Source organism: Stenella coeruleoalba, assembly GCF_951394435.1.
Source record: "Stenella coeruleoalba genome assembly, chromosome: 12".
Lineage (NCBI taxonomy): Eukaryota > Metazoa > Chordata > Mammalia > Artiodactyla > Delphinidae > Stenella > Stenella coeruleoalba.
The window spans coordinates 108507-121425 of NC_137158.1; the positions used below are offsets into that span (position 1 = coordinate 108507).

Below are 12919 nucleotides of genomic sequence, written 5' to 3' on the forward strand. Positions count from 1 at the left end.
TCAGACAGGCTGGATTTGAACTCATTTCCGTCATGTACTGACAACGGGATCTTAGGTGCATTTGTAACCCCTCTGAGGCTCAGTCAACATCTGAAAGAGACGAATAATATTATCAGGACCTAGCGTATAGCCTCGTTGTAATAAGTGAGTAAATCCTTTTAAAGCGTTCAGCACGTTGTTTGGCATATAAACACTTAATAAAATTTAGCTTCTTTGACTACTACCGCTGCTAATGTTATTAAGTAGCTGAGCAAATCTGAGGCCCATTTTTTTCTTAGATTGCACATAATCGTTTGGACAACCAGCTCACATTGATCAACCGTTGCTTATATATAAACCCCCATGAACCCAAAGGTGCTTTAACTCTCTCGCAGTCAGAGCCTGTTCTGGGGGCAGAAGCAACACCGGCACTACCCTCGTCATCTTTGCCTTTATTGTCACTACACTCGCCTGCCGTACTGAGCACTTTCTGTGTGCCAGGCACCAATTTTAGCCCTGCGTATGCACTATATCATGTAGTTCTCACACTCAGGTGGGAGACATTATCATCATCCCCAATTTTCAGATAAAGACGCTGAGGTGTTGGAAAGGTAAGAAACTTGACCCACAGCAAGAGATGGAGCCGGAGTATTCAAACCCTTCTCTCTGACCTCAAGAACCCTTAAATATTAGCCTACTACTACATCCTGGTAAGAAAATCTGCTTCCAGCCACTCTGGTGAGAGTAGAAATGATTCTCAATCCCCACATTCCTCTATTGCCCATGCCATCCTAGCCTCAGGACTAGGGGGGGAAAGGAAGTGATCTCTTCAAAGAGCAGCCAAAGGGAGCCTTCTCCCTTCTGCCTTTTCATAATCAACTAACCAATATTTTACTTCCTTCTTAAGAGTCCCCACATGTTCCTTTTGGTACTTAGCTTGGCGTTTTAGAATTCTGACGTTCTGTACATGACTCATCCACTGTATTTCATGTTAATTTATTGAGGTCAAGTATAGGGTCTTACTCATCCTGAAGTCCAGTTATCCCCTGTCGCATCTAACTCTGTTCTTTTCTTCTTGTAGGACATCTGCAGATATTTATTTGAATTTTTTGAATTGTTCTCATCAATAGTACATTAAAAGTTATACAGAAAGTGCTTTCTTATAAGGAAAACCATCTAAATAGATTTCTAGCTGTTTACTTTTTATAGCACTATTATAGAGATTATAGATCTCCAGGTAATATTTTTTAGATTGAGTTCTTCATATCATCTTATTTTTACATATAATGATAAATCTGAATTTTCTCTATCAAAGCTCCGAGACTTCACTGGCTTGTAACTTAGCTTGTTGATTATGTGTTGTTGACTTTTCCATTTACAATGATATTTGATCCTGGTAAGGATGGGGCTGGGTGGGAAGGTACATCTTAGGGCCATAAATTGGTTTCGTAGAGAACTAACATAAAGATCTAAAGTCTCATCATATTTCTGCAGAACTCATGAATCATTTTATTATAATTCCATTCATTCAGGGAGTATAAAACCATTTTCAAATTGTTATTCCTAATTTGTTCATCTTCTCTTCCTTAGTCTCAGTGAGAAGAGAGCAGGCTGAATGGAAGAAAGTCATTACGACCACTGGGGCCACTAGGGTAGGCATCAGTCCCAGAGTTTTGTTTTCATCTCTCCGCTATTAATATTGGCTAATGTCTCGAGTGCTTACTTGGTGCAAATTACTTAGCCGACCATGGCAAATGGGTTGTGTCATTTCATCCCCTGATAGTCATACAATTAATGTATGTATTATTATGATATCCCATAATGCATACATGGAACAGAGCCTCAGAAGTAGTTATTTGCTCATGAAAATATGGTAGATGTGGAATTTGGACTCAGGTCTGATAGACTCCTAAATCACTCCTAGTGATTTTTACCACTAAATTAAAGTTGTATACCTCTGGAGAGTAGATAGTTTCTAAAATTTCCTCAGCTCTAACGTTTTATAATTAAATTTTTGTCTGATTGCAAGCTTAACAATTAAGATGGGTAGGAAGGAATGCCAGCCTGTTGAATGGAATTTCCCTGAAATAAGCCTGTTTTGTGACACCAGTTCACTCATTCATTCACTCAGCATGTATTGAATGTTTGCTCTGTGCAAAGGCATTTTAGGCATCACAGTGGAGTGAGCGCCCCTTCCATAGACTCTCCTGCAGCACTCAGAGAAGTCTTGGACTGGTTTGCCTGTTATGGAATGGGGCTTGGTGATAGAAGCCTGGTTTGTCCTCCGCTGATAAAACTAAGACATACTCATATGAGTTTATAGGCATCTTGAAGCCGTGGGATAGTAACACACATGAATCTTACCATTTTTGCCTGGGATTAATGATATAAAGGCTTTGGATTTGGGTATGGAAAATGGGTGCAATTATGGGCGTGTTGGTTCTACATATATATGGACATCACGTGTCATCAGCCTGCAGCTACCTGCCATTCCTCACTACTCCTTTTCACAAACCAAACAAGTACCTTCTTACCTCTCCTGTGGATAAGCTCTTGACAGTGGCACTAGGGCCTCCCTCAATAAGTACATCATTGGCTAAACCAGTGGTTTCTCAGATACGCTCATTGAACAACCCTTAAGGTGGATTGACATTCCACTGTCTAGAATAGAATATGGTGTTCTTTAGAAATCGAGGGGAAAAAATAGGCCACCAGATGTACTTTCTTTAATTTAAATCGTTTATATATATATATATATGAACAATTGTTATATATGTGTATGTATATTTGTTCATATATATGAATGATTTAAAATTGAAGATATATATATGTACATATATTTGTATATAAATATATATAAATATACACACATATATGTATATAAATATACACACACATATATATATGTATATTTAAATTTTGGCTTCTGTTAGCAAGTAGTAAATTAAATTATTAGCAGATCCATACTGCAGGGAAATAACCAATCAGATTTCATTCAATAGCTTGCTTTTTTGTAGATTTATGGTTGTGATTTTATATCTGCAGGTATGTTTGCTGAAGAAAATATTTCTACCACTTTACACAAAATTAAATTCATTTAATACCAATGCAGCATGTCTCAAATGTCTTAATACAGTTTTAATCTTGAATCGCATCAGAAGTATGAAATTAGAAACATACCCCAAAATTATTTGAAGATATAATTACTTTCATTTCCCTTATACTTTTGAGACTTTTGAAAAATAAGTATTTAGTTGTACTTATCTGTTTCTGTCTCTCTAAGGATAGCAAACACTGAAACACAATTCTTTTTAAAAGTCAATATTAAAAATATATTGTCCAGGATGATCAAAACTAAGGAAGTGGCAAAGAAATTCAAAAATTTAAACTTTCAAAGAGTGCTTTTTCTGTGAATGTGTAGTACTTCTTCTTCTGAAGGAATTAATCTTTTTTAAAATTTAATTAACTTATTTTTTATTGACATATACTTGGTTTACAGCATTGTGTTAATTACTGCTGTACAGCACAGTGACTCTGTTATACATAGGTATATACATTCTTTTTCATATTCTTTTCCATTATGGTTTATCACAGGATATTGAATATAGTTCCCTGTGCTATATAGTAGGACCTTGTTGTTCAGCCAATCTATATATACCAGTTTGCATCTGCTAATCCCAAACTCCCAGTTCATCCCTCTCCCACCTGCTTCCCCCTTGGCAGCCACCAGTCTATTCTCTATGTCTCTGATTCTGTTTCTGGTTCATAGATAGGTTCATTTGTGTCATATTTTAGATTCCACATATAAGTGGTATCATGGTATTTGTCTTTCTCTTTCTGACTTACTTTGCTTAGTATGATAATCTCTAGTTGCATCCATGTTGCTGCTGCAAATGGCATTATTTCATTCTTTTTTTTATGGCTGAGTAGTATTTCACTGTATATATGTACCACATCGTCTTTATCCATTCATCTGTTGATGGACATTTAGGTTGTTTCCATGTCTTGGCTATTGTGAATATTGCTGCTGTGAAGATCAGGGTGAATGTGTCTTTTTGAATTATAGTTTGGTCTGGATATACGCCCAGGAGTGGGATTGCTGGATCATATGGTAGGTCTGTTTTTAGTTTTCTGAGGAACCTCCATACTGTTTTCCACAGTGGCTGCACCAACTTACATTCCCACCAACAGTGTTGTAGGAGGGTTCCCTTTTCTCCACACCCTCTCCAGCATATGTTATTTGTAGACTTTTTACTGATGGCCATTCTGACTGGTGTGAGGTGGTACCTCATGGTAGTTTTGATTTGCATTTCTTTAATAATTGGCAGTGTTGAGCATCTTTTCATGTGCCTATTGGCCATCTGTATTTCTTCTTTGGAGAAATGTCTCTTTAAGTCTTCTGCCTATTTTTTTGATTGGGTTGTTTGCTTTTATTGTCATGAAGTCGTATGAGCTGTTTGTATATTTTGGAAATTAAGCCCTTGCTGGTCGCATCATTTGCAAATATTTTCTCCCATTCTGTAGGTTGTCTTTTCATTTTGTTTATGGTTTCCTTTGCTGTGCAAAAGCTTGTAAGTGTGATTCGGTCCCCTTTGTTTATTTTCATTTTTATTTCTATTGTCTTGGGAGACTGACCTAAGAAAACATTGGTATGATTTATGTCAGAGAGTATTTTGCCTGTGTTCTCTTCTGGAAGTTTTATGGTGTCATGTCTTATGTTTAAGTCTTTAAGACATTTTGAGTTTATTTTCGTGTATGGTGAAAGGATGTGTTCTAACTTCACTTGTTTATATAAGGCTGTCCAACTTTACCAACACCACTTGCGGAAGAGACTGTCTCTTTCCCATTATATATTCTTGCCTCCTTTGTCAAAGATTAATTGTCAAAGATTAACTGAGGTGTGTGGGTTTATTTCTGGGCTCTGTATTCTGTTCCATTGATCCATATGTCTGTTTTTGTGCCAATACCACGCTGTTTTGATTACTGTGACTTTGGAGTACTGTCTGAGTCTGGGGTGGCCATGCCTCCAACGTTGTTCTTTTTCTTCCGGATTGCTTTGGCAATTCTGGGTCTTTTATGGTTCTGTATGAATTTTAGGATTATTTGTTCTAATTGCGTGAAAAATGTCATGGGTAATTTGATAGGGATCGCATTCAATCTGTAGATTGCTTTGGGTAGTGTGAGCATTTTAACAATGTTAATTCCTCCAACCCAAGAACATGAGATGTCTTTCCATTTCTTTGAATCATCTTCACTTTCCTTTATTAATGTTTTACAGTTTTCAGCATATAAGTCTTTTGCCTTCTTGGTGAGGTTTATTCCTAAGTATTTTATTTTTGGGGTTGTGATTTTAAAAGGCATTGTTTTTTTACATTCCCTTTCCGATATTTCATTGTTGGTATAAAGAAATGCAACCAATTTCTGTATGTTAATCTTGTATTCTGCTACCTTGCTGAATTCGTTTATCAGTTGTAGTAGTTTTCATGTAGAGTCTTTAGGGTTTTCTATATGTAGTATCATATCATCTGCATATAATGACAATTTTACCTCTTCTGAAGGAATTAATCTTGAAGTTCTACTAAGACTTTTGGGATACCTGTTTTAATGAGCCACTACTTCCTGCCTGAGATTGCACTATGCACCAGAGATTCTAGAATTAGCATAATAAAACTAATAATGCAAACAACAACAACAAATCTTCACAAACCTTCCTTGCAAGGAGGTAAAGTCCACTGGAAAAGCAGACAAGTGAAACACACATTCAAAATGGCAGTGATTCTCAAACATTTATGTGCTGAAAAATCATGACAAGCATGATAACCAGGGCAATTACTAGACCCCTTCTCCAGCTGGTCAGGTGTAAGGTCCTGTAACTCTATTTTTGGTGAATGCCTCCAGGAGAGTCTGAGACAGATGTTCTCAGTTGTCGTCGACCTTTAGTGTGCATCAGATTTGCCTGAGAATATCGTTAAAACACAGATTGCTGGGCTGCAGTGCCAGAGTTCTAACCAGTTCCCAGGTGTGGCTGATATTGCTGGCCCAGGGACCACATTTTGAGAACCACCTTTCAAAACTCTGCAGTATGCGATTGTGTGTGTTGTGAACGAGACGGGCCCAGAGAACCAAAGGAGGGCAAAGGGACTCTGCCCTAAATTAGTCAAAGGTAACAATAGCAGCTAGAATTGGTTGACCCAAGAAAAAATTATAAGAACTTTACCTGCATTTGCTCATTTAATCCTTTCAGTAAGGTACATAGGTGCTACTTAGTGTTCCTCTTTTACAGGGGTGTCCAGAGAAGGTAACTACTTTGCCCACGTCCTAAACTGGTAAGTAACAGATTAAGAATTCAAGTCTAGGAAGTCTGATTCCAGAGCCCACACCTCTACCCTTTCTGCATGTAGAGAGGAGTAAAGGGTTGTCAGTGAAGCCTTCCTGGGGGCCCTGGCCTCTGAGTGTAGATAGAAGGATGAGTGGACATAAAGATCATTATTTGTGTGTGGTGGGGGTAGGGGGGAAGTATCAGGGCTTCCAGAAGAGCCCACCCTCCCCATACATCGGCTATAAGCAAGTCTGATGATCAGGAGTCTGGAACATGAGTATGACTATGGGATACTGAGAAGGGTTCTAGAAACCTGAGGTTAGAGTTCTGGATCAGTTAGTAGGTAACAGAAAGTGAATGAGTGATTTACCTTACTTTCCACGGGTAGCAGGAAGTTTGGAGTTAGTCCCTCTAGCGTTAGTCCAGCAGCTGAAGGGCATCACCAGGGGACTGCGTTGCTTAGCTCTTCCAGCTTCCACATCTCTAGCACGTCCACATAGCTTCAAAGTGACCCCAGAATCTCCAATAGTGTTCCAGCAATTTGGGCAGGAAGAAAGAAAAGGGAAAAAAAAAAAGAAATTAAGTAAGAAAGAAAAGGCAGTGTGTAAATCAGAGAGCAAATTTTTTACCACAGATGGTCAGCAGACTTGCACTTAGATTTCATCAGCTCGGATTTTAAACTGGCCACCTTAGCCTTAAGGATAATGGGGTCTCCTAAACCAGGGCTCTGATAGTAAGGAATAAGGAGAGAGTGGTACTGATTAGCAGTGCCTGCTGTCCCAAACAAATATTATCCCCAAACTATTTTTTTATCCTATATTTTACTTTAAAGAATGGAGGGGAAACATTATGTATCTGTAAATAGCCTTTTAGAAAGGGTACAATTATATAGTTATACAACCCCCTGGAGGGCTCCTTTCTTCTAAAATCTCTTTAAAAACTGTTCAAGGTTAAGGACATTTTTATCTTAATTTAGTAACTTGCAGTCGATTATCTTGGAATGACATCCTCTCTCTGCAGATGTTCTGTCAGGCTTTAGAAAATTCTAGAAGTGGACAGAGAAGTGTTATGGTACATGTATTTGCAATATGCACGTCTTTGAAATGAAATCCATTTAGGGACCAAAAGGCATTTTATGTCTTTGTTATACATTTTCACATATTTTCCTTTCCAGAATTCCTTTGAGCAAATCTGTTAGATGTAACCCATCCGTTTCTCCCATCTGAATTCTTTATTACTAAACATTCTTCAGTATGCTCTCACTCCCCTCTGTCAAAGGCGTTTCTCTGGGTCCTCACCCTTCTCATCTCATATGTGAATGTGTATCTTAAACTGAAGCAACAGTCTGCTATGACTTCTCCATAACTTGAAGAACCCGTCTTTGTGGGAAAAAAAGTAGACTTACTAACTTAAAATGCGTGCAATGTTTCTGAGAATTAAAAACTAAGATAAAAACATAAGCAATGGAAAAAACTTACAGTGGATCCTTTTCAAATACTTTATTTTACAGAGAAGGCAACTGAGGTTTAAAGAAAAAATGCGTTAGTTAAACACTAAATAATAAACCTTAAACCTCAGTGGAGCAACACATGGACGGTTCATTTCTCACTCACTCAGGAGTGTAGTATGGACTTTGGTGGTCTGAGGGTCAGTTTTCTGCTCAGTTATTCAGGGACCCACCGCCTTCATCAAGTGGCTCTACGTTTGTCCTAAAAAGGAAAGGAGAGAGGTAGCTGCAAGCTACAATTATCAACTCGTTTTTCTTCAGACATAAACTCTTCAGGTCACCTCTGGTCACATTCTTTGGAATAGAACCATACCCAGATGCAAGTGGAGATGGAGAATGTTGTTCCTATCTTGGTCCTAGTGAGGCCTCTACAGGCTGGAGGAGCTAATTAAAGTGTAGTCAACAGCTCGTTGTTTCTGCCACAATGAGTGATTAGCCTAAGACTGTGGATTAATTATGTGTGTGTGTCACATATACATATAATACACACAAACATATATATATATGTGTGTATATATACATTTTTTAGCATGAGTTGACACATGGGGCTTCTGCCGTATCAAAAGAGTACAAACTGCCTCTTGGTGCTTTTTCTTAATTGAAGTTGACTACTACTATCTATTTCCCTTCATTTTGCTACCTCCCCCCCCGCCTTTCAGTACTATATGAAAATTCTGAAAGAAATAATTTCAAAGTTTCCAGTGCTTTTAAAGGTAATAGAATACTCAGACCTTAACAATTTTCCTGTGTGAAACTTTTGCTAGACTAAAATAATTAACGTATGAAAAGTAAATTTAGATTGATACAAAAGAGAAAATAAGCTGATTTTTTTTTTTTTACACAAATACCCTGAGCCAGGGTGGAAAATAAATAGAAAATTGGAGGAATTTAGATCCTTTTGTTGTAAATTTAAATATTTTTAATTGTAAAAATAATACAGGCTCATTGCAGAAACTCCAAAATTGAAAGGATTTAAAGAAAAAAGGAAAAATAACTCAAAATCCCATTTCTGATAAATCATCTCTGTAACATTTTTGAGGGTATCTTTTGAAACTTTTTTGTGACGGGGTGCATATAAATACAATGCAAGTATAAAATACCTTTAATTATTATATCAAACTACAATACAGTTCTATAAGATTTTTATTTAGTAATATAAGTATGATTACTTATCACCTAATAAAAATCTGCAGCATCATTTTTCATGGTTAACAGCATTCTATTATTTATTTAACCAGTCCCTACTGTTCAACATTTAGATTATTCCTGTTTTGCTTTGCTAAACAATGAGACAAGCATCCTTGTTCATATGTCTTTGAGCATTTGTTTATTTCCTTAGAGTGGACTTCTAGAACTTGAATGGCTGGTTGTCAGTTCTGGTACATACTGACATGTTGTCTTCCAGAAAGGTTACCGTGCTTTTTATTTCTACCAAGAATTTAACATCCAGTGTGGTTTCTTACACACACTCATCAGTACCAGTATTATCAATATCAATACCAGTAGTATCAAGTTTTTTAAAACTTTGTCATTCTAGTCAGTAAAACATGACACCTGAATTATTTTATTTGTATTTCTTTGATTAATAATAGCAAGGTTGAACATATTTTCATATCTTTATTGGCTGTGAATACTTTTCAGTTTGTGACTTTATGGCATCCATTTTCATCGATGTATAACAGCCTTTTCTATATCAATGTGTTTATTTTGTTGTAAATGCAATTTTTTTCTCTTCATTTATTAATTTTTATTTTGTGTGTGTTGAACTTCTTTAATACTGTCAAGTCTATTCAAAAACCCTTTAATGAACACAACAAATGTGGAAAATCAGTCATTCTCCTGCATTTTGTAATCAATTTATTTCCTTTTGGGCAGTATGGAAATGTAGGTTCTTATTTCATCTTATGGTTGGAAAGAATCTATTCCCTTGGAAAGGGATTATAGTCTCCATGATGCAGTAATGGGAGATTTTATAGGGTAGGCAGGGTCTACAGAAGAAAAAACCCTAAATCACACTCCATTGGTGGTTGCCTTATTTATAAAAACGGCATTTGAGGTTGTGTGACTGCCATCAGGTAGGCAAAATTAATTTTTAGCATGAAATACTCCTATCAGCAAGAACAGCCTAGGATAGGCTAGCAGTAAGAAGTGAGGGGTTATGGGATTGGGGCATAGCCTCTGTTTCCTCCAATGCAGCTGGAAATTTAAACTCTGGGGCTCCTGCTTGATCCAGTCAGCCCAGCTAGTATGTGTTGCCAGGTAGGGTGAATAGACTCAGAGGTACAAGAGCTCATCCTTGGTCCCCTCTGGAAGTGAGCAGAGAATACTGTGTCAAGCGGAGGTGATCAGTCCATGGTCTGGAGACTTGGATCTCCTCACATAGTCCTTAAAGTCAGGGTGAGACAAAATGCCAATACAAATTATACTGATGACAGTATCAATGAGGTGACATTGAGTCCTTTGACCCAACGTGTATCTGCAGTGTGCCATCCATTAGTAAATGGGCAAAGCCATTTGACAGATCTATCTGATACAGTGAATGAATCTGACACTCATATTTTGAAAAACTGAAACTGTATCCATTTGTCAAGAACAGTGGCTACTTGTTCTGCTTTATTCCCCCTGGTAGAACTAGATAGCATTGCAGACAGTAAGACGTTCCGGCATTTCACCCTGGAGTAGCCCCAAAACTGAAGAAGCTGTCTTATCAGTAGTTAGCTCCTTGTCACCAAGAATATTAAAGTAGATTTGTATGATTAGCAAATTAAAGAGACTATAGTGCCTACCACTACTGTATTCACTAAGGCACCCAAGTTATTCTAAAGAAATCCTAATAATACATTAGGACCGTTTTGAATATTTTTATTTGCTTAGCCATAATCTTCTAGTTATAACATCCATCACCATCTTGACCACTGAAACTTGGCCTTCTTTTCTTACAGCCTAGCCCTGTGGTCTTGGGCTAATCACTAACCTGCTTAGATACAATTTTCTTCTCTATGAAAATAGAAACAATATTATATGCTTTGAAGGACTGCAGGAAGATGAGCTGTAATGTTTATCAAGTGCCTAGTAAGTAGCCTGGCCCATAATAAATACTTGGCTAATTGTAGATGTTAGTTTCATTTTTAGTTTTATTTCCAAACATTGCTCTTTACTTTTGGAACTCTAAAATTTGTTTTGAGAGTGGAGGACTTGTTGTTTGGATTCCTCCAACACTCTCTGTATATTCTGTACTTCTATCCCTACATCATTTATATTAATGGAATAAATGATCTTTGGTCTGGTGATTCCAAGGTGACGAGGAGCTAAGTGGAGGTTCAGTATACACCTGGAAGTATGGATTTTCATGCCCAGTGCAAATGTGGGAAAGGCATTATTCCCACATTATAAAGGGGGTAAAGACCTCCAACTTGAGGAGACTCTGGGTTGAGAGATGAGAGATTTACAGGTACTGTGTTTATCCTACAGGGTACCACAGGGGCTTTTATGTTCTGTAGCAAGAATTTGCACCTTATACCCTTGTAGTTAGAAGTAAAGCGTACCACATAACTAATATCTAGTAAGCATTAGAGTTAGAATAAATACCATTTATTTAACGTTTCCTTTGTGTTAAGCATTTTACAGTTACAACATATGGATGGATACTATATTGTAATGGTTAAGAGTGTAGTTTTTTGAGCTAGATAATCCTGGATTGGAATCTCATCTTTATTACCTCTTTTTTTTGTTTTATTGAGGTATAATTGACAAAATTGTGAGATAGTCAAAGAGTATATCATGATGATTTGATATACATATGCGTGGCAAAAGGATCCTTCCCATCACGTTAATTAATACATCTAACAGCTCATGACACCTTTTTCCTTTTTTTCTTTTTGTGGTGAGAACACTTAAGTTCTATTCTCTCAGAAAATGTTAGTTATACAATACAGGATTATTGACTGTAGTAACTATGTTATACAGTAGATCCTCAGACCTTATTCATCCTGCAGCTGAAAGTTTGTACCCTTTTACCAATCTTCCCCTCTTTTCCCCACCCACACCCCAGCCTCTGGCAACCAGTTTTCTACTCTCTCTTTCTATGAGTGTGGCTTTTTTTCTTTTTAGATTCCATATATAAATGATATCATTCGTATTTATCTTGTCTGGCTTATTTCATCAGTATAATGCACTCCTGTTTCATCTATATTGTCACAAATGAAAGGATCTCCTTCATTTTTTAAGGCTGAATAATATTCCATTACCTCTTAAATGAGTGACTTTTGGTACATTGTTTATACTTTCTAAGCCTCAGGGTTTCTTTTCTTCTGTAAAAAAAAAATATGTATATATATATATATATATATATATATATATATATATACACACTAACAGGTTATTTTCTGATATGTGGAATGTTTGTTGAATCAACAAATAATTAGTTGAGATCATAAATGTGACACTTAGCACTGTATTAACATTTATTAATACTCTCCCTGTTAATTTCTACAATAAATTGTATAATAAGTAACAATAATAATAGTACTACTAGTAGTTTTAGAAAATGCATAGGATGTGCCAGGCATCATATACTGTACTACCCTCCTTCATGTGTACCACAAGTTACATGTGGATATCATCTTCCACGTTGTTTCCTTTAAAGAAAATTGAAGCTCAGCAAGATTGAGTAGCTTGCTCCAGATATGAACTCAGGTCTGAATCACTCCACATATAGGTTCTTAATTACTCCATGTCTTTAATTCCACATCTGCATTTGTTTGTTGTTGTTGTTTTTAACTTTTCAAGCATCTGAAATTCCTTTCTCTTTGGGGAATTTTCCACTTTGTGGGTCTTGATGAGAAACAGAGCCTTCCTCTCGTTATACAAGCTGAACATGTCAGATACACCGTTTACTCACATGCTTAGTCTCCCTTACAGATGGAAAACAGTCGGGCGACCTCGGGTTGGCCAACTGCACTCCTCTCTTGGATTTTGAATTACAAATAAATGATGTAAAGAAGCAAGGCCAGCAGTGCTGGGTCAACCTCCTGTTTCCTGTTCCTGCTTGGTAGCAAGGCCAGCTAGGACTTATAACATCACTTTGGCCTGATCCTATAATTGCAATAGCATAG

At 37.0% G+C, this 12919-nt stretch overlaps 1 long non-coding RNA gene across 1 annotated transcript in view; it reads left to right on the forward strand.

Annotated features, from left to right (window-relative positions):
* The window catches only part of LOC307195072, a 48210-nt gene that overhangs the window by 8665 nt on the left and 26626 nt on the right, over positions 1–12919 (forward strand). The window lies entirely within an intron of this gene.